The sequence below is a fragment of the Corythoichthys intestinalis genome, chromosome 10, assembly GCF_030265065.1.
Source record: "Corythoichthys intestinalis isolate RoL2023-P3 chromosome 10, ASM3026506v1, whole genome shotgun sequence".
Classification (NCBI taxonomy): Eukaryota; Metazoa; Chordata; class Actinopteri; order Syngnathiformes; family Syngnathidae; genus Corythoichthys; species Corythoichthys intestinalis.
The window spans coordinates 28,793,925-28,807,482 of NC_080404.1; positions in this window are offsets into that span (position 1 = coordinate 28,793,925).

Sequence of the window (13,558 nt, forward strand, 5' to 3'; positions counted from 1 at the left end):
GGTATTTGTAGTGATTATTTTTATGTAGAACAAAAAAAATGAACGCATCCTTTGTATGCAATGGTGCACACGTGTGCCTCCATGTCGTTCTGCTTTTAGACACGTTTTATTTATTTCACGTTTTATATCATCTGTAGACATAACAAACATAACGTGTTGCATAAACAATGTAATTGCTATTGATTTATTTCTCTAGTGAAACATGAACACAGCATGTCCTGCTAACTATCAAACACGTTTATGTATGTTGATGGTTTTCAACACATTTTATTATGAAATTGTAACCGTAATTTCTGTTCCTTATTTTTCTGCAGAAATACAAATGGACGCAGCGGCTATTTACGCTAAGCAAGCACATCGGACCAAAACTACTCCTGTGGAGAGTGATGAGAGTGCTCTCAGTGAAAGTGAGGGCAGATGCTGATGGGCCGCCTCATCCACCTCCAACCACCAGTGCTGCACCTGCAAGAGCTACTACATCGAAAAGAAACAGGATACCTTGGAGAACTGTAAAACAGCAGAACTCTGCAAAACTTGTTCATGTTGTACTGGTGCAGTATAACTCGAATTCCGATAGTAGCAGATGCCATGACCTGAGACAGATGGGAAGAAATAAAACACTTCATTTATGTGACAACATGGCACCCAACAAAGATTTACAAAATTAGATTACTAATTGACACATTTCTCCCCAAATTTCAAGCTCTCCCTTAAGACCAAATGTTGTGTGTAGATGAGCAAATGGTTCCTTTCAAAGTCAGATTGAGCCTAAAACAATACATCCCCTAAAAGCCATACAAATGGCGATACAAATTTTTTGTGCTTTGCGACACAAGAGGTCTGGTGCACTCATTTGATGGATTCACAGGGAAAATAGATCCGGTACCAAGCCAACCAGACATAGGAGCCAGTGGTAACATTGTGCCGAATGCCCAAAATGCGCAACAACGTTGCAAACTCCCAAACTGTAAGGGGCAGAGCGTTTTCAAATGTGAAAAGTGCAATGTACGTCTGTGCTTAAACAGAAACAATAATTGCTTTTCTGAATTTCACAAGCAGTGAAAAAAGATGTAACAATAAAAGTGTTCAGACCTGAGATGGGAACATGTGCCTTTTTTTGCCATTTGTTTTACTTAATTGCCTGTTGTCGCTAATCGGCATCATACCTAAATGTATGCCTATTTTATGGGCTATATTCAAATGATCACTTTCAATTTAATTTAGCATCTATTTGAAGGTAAAAACACACCCAAAAACATTTTTTTTTATTATTGGAAATAAATTTAGGCATTAAGGGGATAGTCAAGTAATCTATCAACTAGTTCGAATAATTGAGTAATAGGATTAGGAACATTTAAAGCGTTGCAGAATCAATTTTAGGAGATGTAAAACAAAGGGTTGCTAAAATTGCACTTTCAAAAGAGCATTGAATGCAAATACAAATAAAATTTCTGAGTGTTCCTTTAAACTATTCAGAATTGCACTTTCATTTTAAAAATAAATGTGAATACCGGAGCTTAGCCTCAAAGAGTATTAAGAAAAAAAATAATAAATGAGGATCTAAGTACAACCAAAGACTTAGCTAAATTAAATAGCTAAAGTCAGCATTTTTTTTTTTTTTACAATGCGCTTTACAAATCGTTAAAAAAAACGTACTGTATTCCCCCCAAAACAGCTAAATATACCAATAAACCAAATTATGAATGCATAAAAAACATACTACCGCAAACAAAAACTGACCTTATGTTGGTCTTATTAGGGAGCAGCTGAATTCAGCCATGTTCGATGAATTAGGTCATATTCACTCTTGTCACTAGAGGCTAAATCAATAAAACTAAATGCAAACACTTTCAAAACAAACCATTACAATGCCACTCTAATTAAACAAATGAATATATGAATGAAATTTTTATTATCATCATCGGTATCATTGACAATCATTGACAATTACAAAATGTGATATGATTTGCCCGAAGGAACCGAAGAAGACGACAAAGGCGGACGAGATGAAGCATATGCTTATCAGTTTCCCGTCCCCCATACAACTAAAGACGCACATTCAGACATGGTACATACATCAGATGGCCACAAAACTGTACGATAACACAATCAACAATCTGGGTTTAGTAACTCAGTATACTCAAATAGTCGAAGAATTTGATTCAAAGCTTTTTATCCTAATCGAATTACTCGAGTTAATCGATTAATCGTTGCAGCACTATTATAATTCATCCGTCTTTCAGTCAAGTGCTTCTTTTACACACGCCGAAAGACAACAGACAACCCTTCCCTTGAAATTATAACAATTTCTTGAGCAGTGGTTGAGGCCCATCTCTGGCTCATTAAAATGCTATGTACATTTGGAGGAACGTCTTAAAATCTCACTTACTTTGTTCTTGAAAATAGCTAAATTAGTACTCCTCTGTTATTCGTGGACGGATCAGAAATATTTTTTTTAGGTAGGTATATTCTAGGCGAGCCCTGATGGTACATTCGCCTGACTTTGGCGTAGGCAGTGTGGGATCAAATTCCACTCAGTGTGATTGTGGGTGCAAATGGCTGCCTGTGTCTGTGTGTGCCCTACAACATACTGATAACCAGTTTGGGGTGTAGTCCACATTTCGCTCCACGTCAGCTAGGATAGGCTCCAACCCCCTTCGACTCTGACACGGATAAGCGGTGATGAAAATGGATGGAGGGATATTCTTAGCATTTATACGCATCGATCCACAGAGCTGGATTTTTAAACTCTTTTTGTCTTAGGGCTGATTAATTATATTGATTAAGACAGATCAGAATGGATCAGAATTAAATTTGTAGTATATTCTAGGTGTGTATTTGCATCGATCCTCAAAGACGGCATTTTGATTTTTTTTTTTTTTGGTCTCATTATTGATGAATTGCAGAATTAAAGTTGCTGCTACTCTGTTATCCGTGGACGAATCAGAATTAAATTTGTTACATACAGGGGTTGGACACAATAATGGAAGGACTGAACATTTTGGTATCATAATCATTGAACATAATTGTTAAAGAATGGCATGAGGAACATTCTAATGAAATTGAGCATTTCAAATGGCTGGCACAATCCCCAGACCTCAACATTACTGAGCATTTATGGTCAGTTTCAGAGATTCAATTAAATGTCGATTTCCACCGCTATCGTCTCTAAAAGAGTTAGAGGGTATTCTAACTATAGAATGGCTTAAAAGTCCTTTGTAAACAAGTCACAAGAATCAATACCTCGGAGAATAGCGTACCGCACAAATGCTATTTTTAGACCATCGTGACGCGGAAGTGGGACATTATAGGCACGCCCTCGCATTCAAACCATGTTATTTCTGGGGTTTTTTTCTGCTGTAATCTTTCAAAAAAGAACATGGCGATCAAACACTGCTGCTATGAAACTTGTAGAAATGACTCTAGACATTATGATATATGAAGGATGTTTTCCTCATACTTTTCCTGAAACCAAAAACTCGGAGGAAAAAATGTGAAGAATGGATCAACTTGCGTGGACAAAACACCAATTTAACGCCAGCAAGGTGAAGCCATTCGCATGTCATATGCAGGAAACATTTTGTTGGGGGCCATGGTCCTTCAGAGGATGAAGAGGTAAGCCATTTTGATAATTTTCCGTATTTTTTAGCGTGGCTTTTTGCCGTGACGCTTCTGTCTGACAATGAATGACCTGAAAAAAATTAAAATGGTATCTGACTGCCACTGCTGCCTTTTCTTTTGTAAAAAAAAAAAACCCCAAACAATTTTAGTAAGTGGGAAGTGTAAATAAATTGTAGAATTAAGATTTGTTATTAATGAAAAACTTGAAAGTGTTCGTTGGCTGTCACTGAGTAGCATTTGAGATCGCTACACAAAAATAGCAATGTAAATTGCCCCCTAGAACTTTCAGAGACGTAAGACAATCAGAGGATATAATATATAAGAAAAAAAGGGAATATGGTGTTAAAGGATAGATTGTTGAAACAGGAGAATGTCATTGTCAATAGCGTAAGGCAATGCACACAAGAAAAAGCTAACTCTGGATCAGGTCGGCTCTTTTTCAGCCCAAGACACTCAAGCCATCTCTTTGGCTGAACATTTGTATTTTCTTCCCCATCTTTACCAGTGAATTTGGCACCAAGGAACTCATTTTCAGACAGTCGGTAGGTTTAGCTTGGTAAACATCTTGTTCGTACACTATTTCAATTCATTTACTATTGGGAACAAAGGGGAGGTTGACCCGTCTTGCCATAATTGTTAATATTAATGAGAAAAAGTGCATATTGCTTGGGGTACGCCATTGAGGCTGTAATTGCCCCAAAAGGCGGACGTACACCATATTAAATTCGTTTTTATGGATTTTTAAGGTGTTCCTAGTATTTTGTCCAACCCCTGTATGTGATAGGGATGTATATGCATCGTTCCGCAAAGCATTAAAAAAAATTTTTTTTGGGGGGCCTCTGGACTGAATAATTAATTATTGGCGGAATTAATATTTGCTACTCCTTAATCATCTGTGGGTGCATCATAATGAAATTTGGTTCGTCTATTCTAATGATGCGTACACATCGAACTAGTGATGGGAATTCCGGCTCTTTTTAGAGAGCCGGCTCTTTCGGATCCCAAACGGCTCCTCAATTTTTTGGTTGCTTAAATTAATTTACTACCAAAAATATTGTAAAATTATGTGTAAAACGAATTCCTAATGTTAAAAAATATAAAGTATATCAAGTATTATTATTTATATGGCTTAATATTCTTCTGAACATACTCAACATGGAGTATAACATGGAGTGCTACAAAAAATAAATTATAAAGTGCAAAAACAAAGACCCATTTCAAAACAAGGTCAACAAAAAGTTCCAATCTCTGTGTATACTTATAAGCTTTTAACTATTTACAGTAAAACGACATAAGTAATCTTTGATTACCACACAACAAATTATAAATTAAAATTTGTAAAACAAAAAGAAAAAATGAAGCATCCAGGTAAAGTTTTAGCTTGTCTTTAGTGAAGATTGGCATTAAGAAAAAACATAACCATATATTATCTAAGTATGTTATATATATTTATTATTTAAAGATTAGTATATATCTAACTCCTCCCCCTTCTCCTCACTGCAGCGTGTGTGTGTAACCTTCCCCTCCCTCTTCTACCACGGATCTTGACCAATCACGTGTGGCAGGAGGGAAAAAAAAAAGTCAGCTCCTATTAGGACCGGCTCACTATTTGGAGCCGGCTCCTGTCGTTCACTTCAATGAGCCGCCTCTAAGAGCCAATTCGTTAGCGAACGACACATCACTACATCGAACCTTGAAGCCCTATTTCAATTTTTTTTTATATCCCAGGGCTTACATTATCTACTTGCAGACTTATTGTTGCCTGTAGGTTCTGAGTTAGCTAGTTGTAGTTCATTTTGAACTTGTTTTTCCAATGCTCACTTAGATGTTGTGATTCCCTAATGTGCTGCAACAATAATGGCACACTCTGAATTTTGGACTTGCTTATATATTGTCAAAACCTATATAAACAATAGCTTAAAAATTCTGCGAAAGTTAATGTGCCAAAAATGAATTACAATTTACTAGCAGGACATTAACATGCTAGCAATGATAAATTATTCAGTCAAAAGTTTGTTTAATGACAGTATGAACCTCCAATTTTGGTATCCAACTATCCAATATATTTTCTTGGCTCGGATAATGGCTATTTTCATTCATTTCAAATCCGCTTACAGGTTGGAATTGTTGTAAAGGAACATAAATTCTATTAACCTGCATATGTGCGGTACGTTAGCTCCTTTTGTACACTTCCTGAGTGAGGACCTCTCCCGACTATGATAAAGCTCAGCATGATGTTAATAAGCCTCCCTCTGACAGTGAAAAAATTAGCCTTTCAGTCATGTTTGCGTGGCAGAATAATGGTACTTTTTTGCACTTTTTCATGGAGTAAGAAGCACGAGTTCCTTGACTCGATCATCCACTAATTGTTTAATCTGCTGGCGCTTGGTAGCATATCTTATTAAAAAGGGTTTTTCAAATTCAACCAGGATACTGTCACACAAACCTATCGACAGCCATCATTGTGCTCATGAGTAAGACACACATCAAACTGCTACACTCGGCTTCTATATCAACTAGAAAATTAGAAAAAAATCTTTTGGTAATAATTAGGGCTGTCAAATTTATCGCGTTAACTCGCAGTAATTAATTTTTTAGATTAATCACGTTCAAATATTTAATGCATGCGCAGAACGACCCACTCACGCATTGCCGCAAACAGACTACAATGGCGCCGTTTTATGTATATTGAGACCTAAGAGAGACAAGCGAGTGGAGTGGACACAGGCATTCATCAGGACCGCGCTATTTATTGGCAAAAGCTTTGGCATCTCTTCCACAACAATAATAACTATTGTGGCGAGCCACGTGGGGAAGAATGACAGGAGATGATCTTTTTCTTAACACTCTGCATTGAACACAGCGCAGAGAAGATATACCATTTGCAGCCACCACTGACAGTCATGGTTGCCCAACTTCCGATCATGCATTTGGGCAGAAAAGTTAAGTCGCTGCAGTATCATTTACTGAAAGCACAACAAAAATAATATTCCTATCTCTCAAAAAAAACATAATGTTCACAAAAAGAAAAGCGCTCAATGCAAAGAGAACTGGCATCCCCTATCAAAATAGCTATGCAAAATAATACACAGCCTTTGGTCAAACTCTATTCAAACATTTCGTTTAGCTCAACAAATACACTAGATGGCAATATTTAGTCATAATATACAAACTCACATTTATCTTTTAAGAAATACAAGTCTTTCTATCCGTAGATCCATTTCACAGAAAGAATGTTAATAATGTTAATGTCATTTTGTGGATTTATTGTTATAATAAACAAATAAAGTGCTTATGTACAGTATGTTGAATGTATATATCCGTCTTGTCTTTCCATTCCAACAATAATTTACAGAAAAATATGGCATAATTTAGTGATGGTTTGAATTGCGATTAATTACGATTAATTAATTTTTAAGCTGTGATTAACTTGATTAAAAATTTTAATCGTTTGACAGCCCTAGTAATAATGTGTTTTCCATGGCAAGTACAAGTTTGGCCTACTAATACAACCCAAAGCTGGATATCAAGGGTATTGCATAAATGCTGAACTCAAATACAATCTTGCACACACCCTGTAAATTAAAAAAAAAAAAAAAATTCAACTACCAAGACTTGTGAGTTGAAATGGATGAGTTAAATTTAGCTACCTATTTACAGGTTGAATACCTGTCAAGCTGCCACTCAGGTTGTTGTTGGTGTTCTTGTGGACTTTGATGCCGTTGTCCTCCGTGATCTATGAACCGATTGTCTTGAAACTTGGTAGCTACAGTACGTAGCATGGGCCCTCGGCCTTGCTTGCGTTGGCTCTAGGTTACGAGTTAGCCAGTAGAAAACTATTCGGGGGGCCTGCGTCTATACGTTATTCTCGCCATATGGTTGGCCGAGGAGTCGAAATACAGTGGTAACTCGACATGCAATTGCATCAACATATGATCCTTTCGACATCTTTCAACAAATTTGACTCGTCATTTGTCTTGACGTATGACAACATGCTGGAAATACGACAATTTATGACAGTGTCGAAAGTTCATTGTTTTCCTGCGAGAAAAACGCACGGCGTATTTTCTTGCATGAGAAATCAACATGGTCCCAAGGTGGTGAAAAAGGTGACACTTACCATTGAAATTAAGAAGGAAATGATTGAAAAATATTAGCGTAGTGTGCGTGTGAGTGAACTGGCTCACCGGTCCCCCCCAAACCCCCTCCAACCTACTTACACACCCGCAGTCTCCCTCCAGTAAGATAAGGTGGCAGGCACTTTTGTTATTACTTATTTTTTAATAATTTATTTGTTTTACTTGTGTCTTATTTACTTCATTTGTTAAGGTGAGCTGTGCTCAGTCTAATTTATCTGCATGCACCCACTGTCTCCTCCCACCTCTGTTCGCTAGTCTCAGTAAGTTAGGGTGACAATAAAAACGCTTTTTTAAAATTTCCATTTATTAGTAACACTTTACAATAAGGGTCCCTTAATTAACATTAGTTAATGCATTTTTAGAAGTAATGTTTAAGTAACATTACAATAATTCTAATTGCTTATCTAACATTTAATAATATCTTAACATGAGTTAATGCATTAGCTAATGCACTAGTTAATGCATAACCAGACAGTAACTAATGGTTTGGTAAAAAAAAAAAAAAAAATATATATATATATATATATATATATATATATAGGCCTATATAGGGTTCGGGTTAGGGGTTCAGGGTTAGGGTTTGTTAACTTGGCATTTATAATTTCTTAGTTAAGGGACACATGTGCTACACTTTACAATAAGGGTTCAAAAAGCATTCAGTAATGGTTAATAAAGGTTGGGGGGAGGGACTTAAGCATTTATAATTTCTTAGTTAAGGGACACATGTGCTACACTTTACAATAAGAGTCCAAAAACATTCGGTAATTGTTAATTAAGGTTAAGTAATACTTATGCATTACGTTCACGTTAAATAATACCATACTTAAGGTTAGGTTAGCAGCACCCAAGGACTCACAGAGCAATGTTTCTCATTTTAAAATAGCAATCACTTACTAGTACCAGTATAGATGAATAAGTATTTATTATGCACTAATGTATATGTGAATTAATGTTAAGTAATGTATTATATATATTATAACCAGGGGTGCACATCATTTTTTTGCCCAGGTTCTCAGAGGAGGACCTGGAGATGTGACTTGGTCCTCATTGAGCTTGAGAGCCGACCCGACTGATGCGATAAATTTATGACAAGCTTTACTTCAGCCAATTAACTTTAATTAATTATATTAACAATTAATGCTTGATCAACATCACCTGGCACAACAAAATTGCCATTACTTTGAAGTGAAATGTAAAGAAATAAAAAGCACCAATTCAAAATAAAGGGCATTATGCGGCTCCCACATTAACTCCAAGCCTTTTTAAAAGTGGGATGTCCTCCTCATAAGACCTCATTGAACGTGCATGTTTAGCTTTGTAAAATGCGAGCAAAAACACGTTTGTCAGTGCATGTCGCTGTTCATTACCTTTATTCCGCCACTTGTCCATAGGGCGAGTGGGGTCCTGTTTGACATAGATAGTTTGCTTAATTGCCACATGCTCTCTGTTTTTTTCGTGCTTTTCAAAGTTTGGATGGCTGAAATTCTTTGATCCTACATAAAATGCGCTGCTCTTATCGGCGACATTGGGATTCTCACGGCACATTTTGTACCGCATTTCCGTGCGAGCATCATTTGCTTTTAGCCATGGTACCTCCTGTAGCCACTTTTCAGCAAAAGTCCTTTTTTTCGGTAGCTCCGGTGACGTCTCTGTCGTCTGTCTGTCTTTTGACGGGGGTGGGAGAACACGGAAATAATTACTCAGTGTGGCCTGCCTTTTGAGAAGTTATTTTCTCGTGTCCGCCGCAAATACGGTGGTCAGCCATCGGTACGCAAAAGCGTATGGAAGCCGTTGAGGGCCAGCGCGTCTGTCTACGTCCAGTACGCATGCTCGCATGCGGACCACTTATGTGCACCCCTGATTATAACCTAACTTTAAGTATGGTATTATTTCACATGAATGTAGCTCATAAGTATTACTTAACCTTAATTAACGATTACCGAATGTTATCTGGACCCTTTTTTGTAAAGTGTAGCACACGTATCCCTCAACTAAGAAATTATAAATGCTTAAGTTCTCCCTCATAACCTTTATTAACTATTACTGAATGCTTTTTGGACCCTTATTGTAAACTGTAGCACATGTGTCCCTTAACTAAGAAATTATAAATGCTTAAGTTAACAAACCCTAACCCTAAACCCTAATCCTATATAGGCGTATATATATTTTTAATTTGACCAAACTATTAGTTACTGTCTGGTTATGCATTAACTAATGCATTAACTAATGCATTAACTCATGTTATGAATATATTCATAAATGTTATATAAGCAATTATATTAATTATTGTAATGTTACTTAAACATTAATTATTGTCTAAAAATGCATTAACTAATGTTAATTAAGGGACCCTTATTGTAAAGTGTTACCCATTTATTATTATTATTATTCCGATTTGTATTTATAATTCATTTATTTTGCTTTGTGTAATTGCTATTAGTAATTCTACCTGCAGTATTTATTAAGGATTTAGTGTGGGTTTTCTCATTCAACATACGACCATTTCGACAAACCAGGTCCTGGAACGATTCAAATTCGTATATACAGGTATCACTCTACTCTCCTATCAAATGCCTGTTTAAAAGTTTGCCAGTCAGTCTAGATAGTCGTAAAGCGCTCGTTTAAAAGTACTCGTTTATAAATGTGTGTGTGTATAGTGATTGATGATATCACACATACAGATCATTATTAACAATACCAATGTGAAAGTTATGTAAAAGAACAAACGTGTGCACACATGTCTCTCTCATGTTCGAGACCATTAAATGTCAGGGCCCATCGCTGTCCATTTTTTAACTAGTGTAAACTCATTTTTATTCCTTGGCTTTTAACCCTTTGTGAGACTCAACCCTTTGAATGTCTTATGCTTTGTTTGTTTGTTTGTTTGTTTGCTTGTTTTATCTATTACATTTTCTGTTACTGTGCTTGCACAGCATGTCGTCATTTGTGCCAACATTTGTCTTTAGTGCTATATAAAGAAAGTCATGTTTTGAATGAGTGAGTACAAATGATTTCCATCCTTATTGATTATCCATCCATCTTCCACTACGTAATTTGAGGTCTGACAGATTTGTTTAAATTATGACAAATTTCCCACTAGAGCTCGTCCATGATTTCCTATTAGGTTTGGTTCCAATTGGCGACGAGCCATCAGCTACGAGTATTGGGAAAAACTAAGAGTAGTCTTGAGCAAAGAGCATTCAAAACTGGGGTTGGGCATTGTTTGAAATTGAACGATTCCGGTTCCGATTCCACGTTTCGATCCCGATTCTGAACGATTCTCGTTTCGAATTCTTTTCAAGAGGCAGGGTCAAAAAAAAAAAAAAAAAAAAAAGCAGGGTAAAAATAATATTTAGTTTAAAAATGTATTAGTTTATATTAAAGTCTATTTGAAATATTTCATTAGTCAAGCTAATGTTGTAGCTCTCAGCTACGGTACATGTACGTAAAATGCGTACGTTACCCTACGTAATAATTAGGGCTGTCAAACGAGTAAAAATTTTAATCGAGGTAATTACAGCTTAAAAATAATCGTAATTAATCGCAATTCAAACCATCTATAAAATATGTCATATTTTTCTGGAAATTATTGTATGAATGGAAAGATAAGACACAAGATGGATATATACATTCAACATACGGTACATAAATACTGTATTCTTTTATTATAACAATAAATAAACAAGATGGTATTAACATTATTAACATTCTGTTAAAGCGATCCATGGATAGAAAGACTTGTAGTTCTTAAAAGAAAAATGTTAGTACAAGTTATAGAAATTTTATATTAAAACCCCTCTTAATGTTGTCGTTTTAATAAAATATGTAAAATATTCACTCAAAAAATGAACTAGTAGTCCGCCATTGTTGATGTCAATAATTACACAATGCTCATGGGTGCTGAAGCCCATAAAATCAGTCGCACCCAAGCGCCAGCAGATGGCGACAAAACTCTAAAAAAAACACAAGTAACAAGTGGACATTGCACTGTGCTGTCATTTTAATCTGTTTGAGCGGGGCATGTGCGTTAATTGCGTCAAATAATAAAAAAATAAAAAATAAAATAAAATAAATAAATAATTACCACCCGTTAACGTGATAATTTTGACAGCCCTAGTAATTTTTTTCTCTTAGCAATGCTACGACTTACATCTCGTAGTGACCCAGGGGTCGGCAACCCAAAATGTTAAAGAAGCCATATTTGACCAAAAAAACAAACTGACACAGTATGTCTGGAGCCTCAAAAAATTAAAAGCCTTGTTTAAGCCTTATAATGAAAGCAACACCAGCTGTATATATCGATATTAGCTATATTAGCCTGCTATCAAAATTGACGAAGTTGGCTGCAAATACATAATTAGCCTTCATGATTAAATGTTTATTTTCCCTGCAGTGGATCGTATAGAGAATGACGCGCCACGTGACTACTCTGTTGTACGATGCCACCTCAAGTTTAACTTCATTACAATATTAACACTAGAAGTACCAGGGGTTTTGGTGCTCCCTAATCTTACCAACACCCTGAGATCACCCCCCCAAGCCTAGCCTAGCCTTTGTTTTGTAAATGGGGCCATTACTGATGCACCGCCGGCCGCATCCCATTTCTATTTTTCTACCCCTACTCCTTGGCCCTTCAAACGGAGCAATAAGGGGTAGGGCTTGAAATGTCAGCCCTACGAATTGGGACACCCCTTCACACTCACGTACGTCATAACTCCGTTCTGCCAGTTGTTATGTAACCAAAAGCGATGATAAAAAAATGCACTAAGTGCACTTGTGCGTTTAGCAAAACTGAAAAACAAAACAAACATTACACATGAAGAAACACAATGAACTAACATTACAATTAGTGGTGTCCTTTTTTTATTTATTACACCCCTAATTAGTGCACTGTTTATCGTGATTAATCTTTTTTAACTAATACTTCTCTGACTGAAGAAAACACATTGAGAGTAGATAATACTGGTCATCGCCTGTTAGAATATTATTTGGATGTATCAAGCTTGTTTCATTTAATTCAAGCAAAGCAAAAAAAAAAAAAAAAAACACATGTAACTAACGGAAGGGTCTACAACACATGCACATAGATGTGGAGCTCTAGTTCAGTTTAATTTAATTTGGTTTCAAATTAAATGTAATATTTACACCATTGTATGAAACCTGTATGATAGCTTGTTTCTGAACCAAGAGTGGTATTTACTAATCTTTCATATTTTTTTTCCAGCAATTTCATTTGAGGTGCTTTTCTTGCTTAGTTGCAGTATTTCTAAATATCAATGTATATCCACAGCAAATTGTTAATTGATCTTTTCAAAAATGTTTTTTAACATGTAGAGGGTATTCAAACAAATACATCCGACTAAATTAGAATTATTAAAATACTATTATTAAAATATCCCCAGAAGTTTAGCAGTTTAGTGTCAAGTAAGAAGTAACAGTGTCTGAAAGTAGCCTGACTCTGGAAGGTTTCGCCCAACTCCCTCCTCAACTAATGGCTGAATTTGCAAGTCAGGCCTTCCTGAGTCTGACTCAGGAAGGACCAAACCTGCCTGACTGGTTTCGCCAGTCCTGAGTCAGGCTACTTTCTCTTGACTTGCAAACATTTGCGCAATCAGATTAGTTTGTGTACCTACACCGGTGTGGTGAACTGGTAAGCCGAGTGGACGTGCCCGGATGGCAACAGAGTGTCTTCAAAAAGACACGATTAAAACTAGTATAGTGTGTTTCTGCCATAAACAGGTTTGCCCATTATGTTGATCGCAATGCTAGTGTGGAGCTAGCGGCGTCAAAAAAAAAAA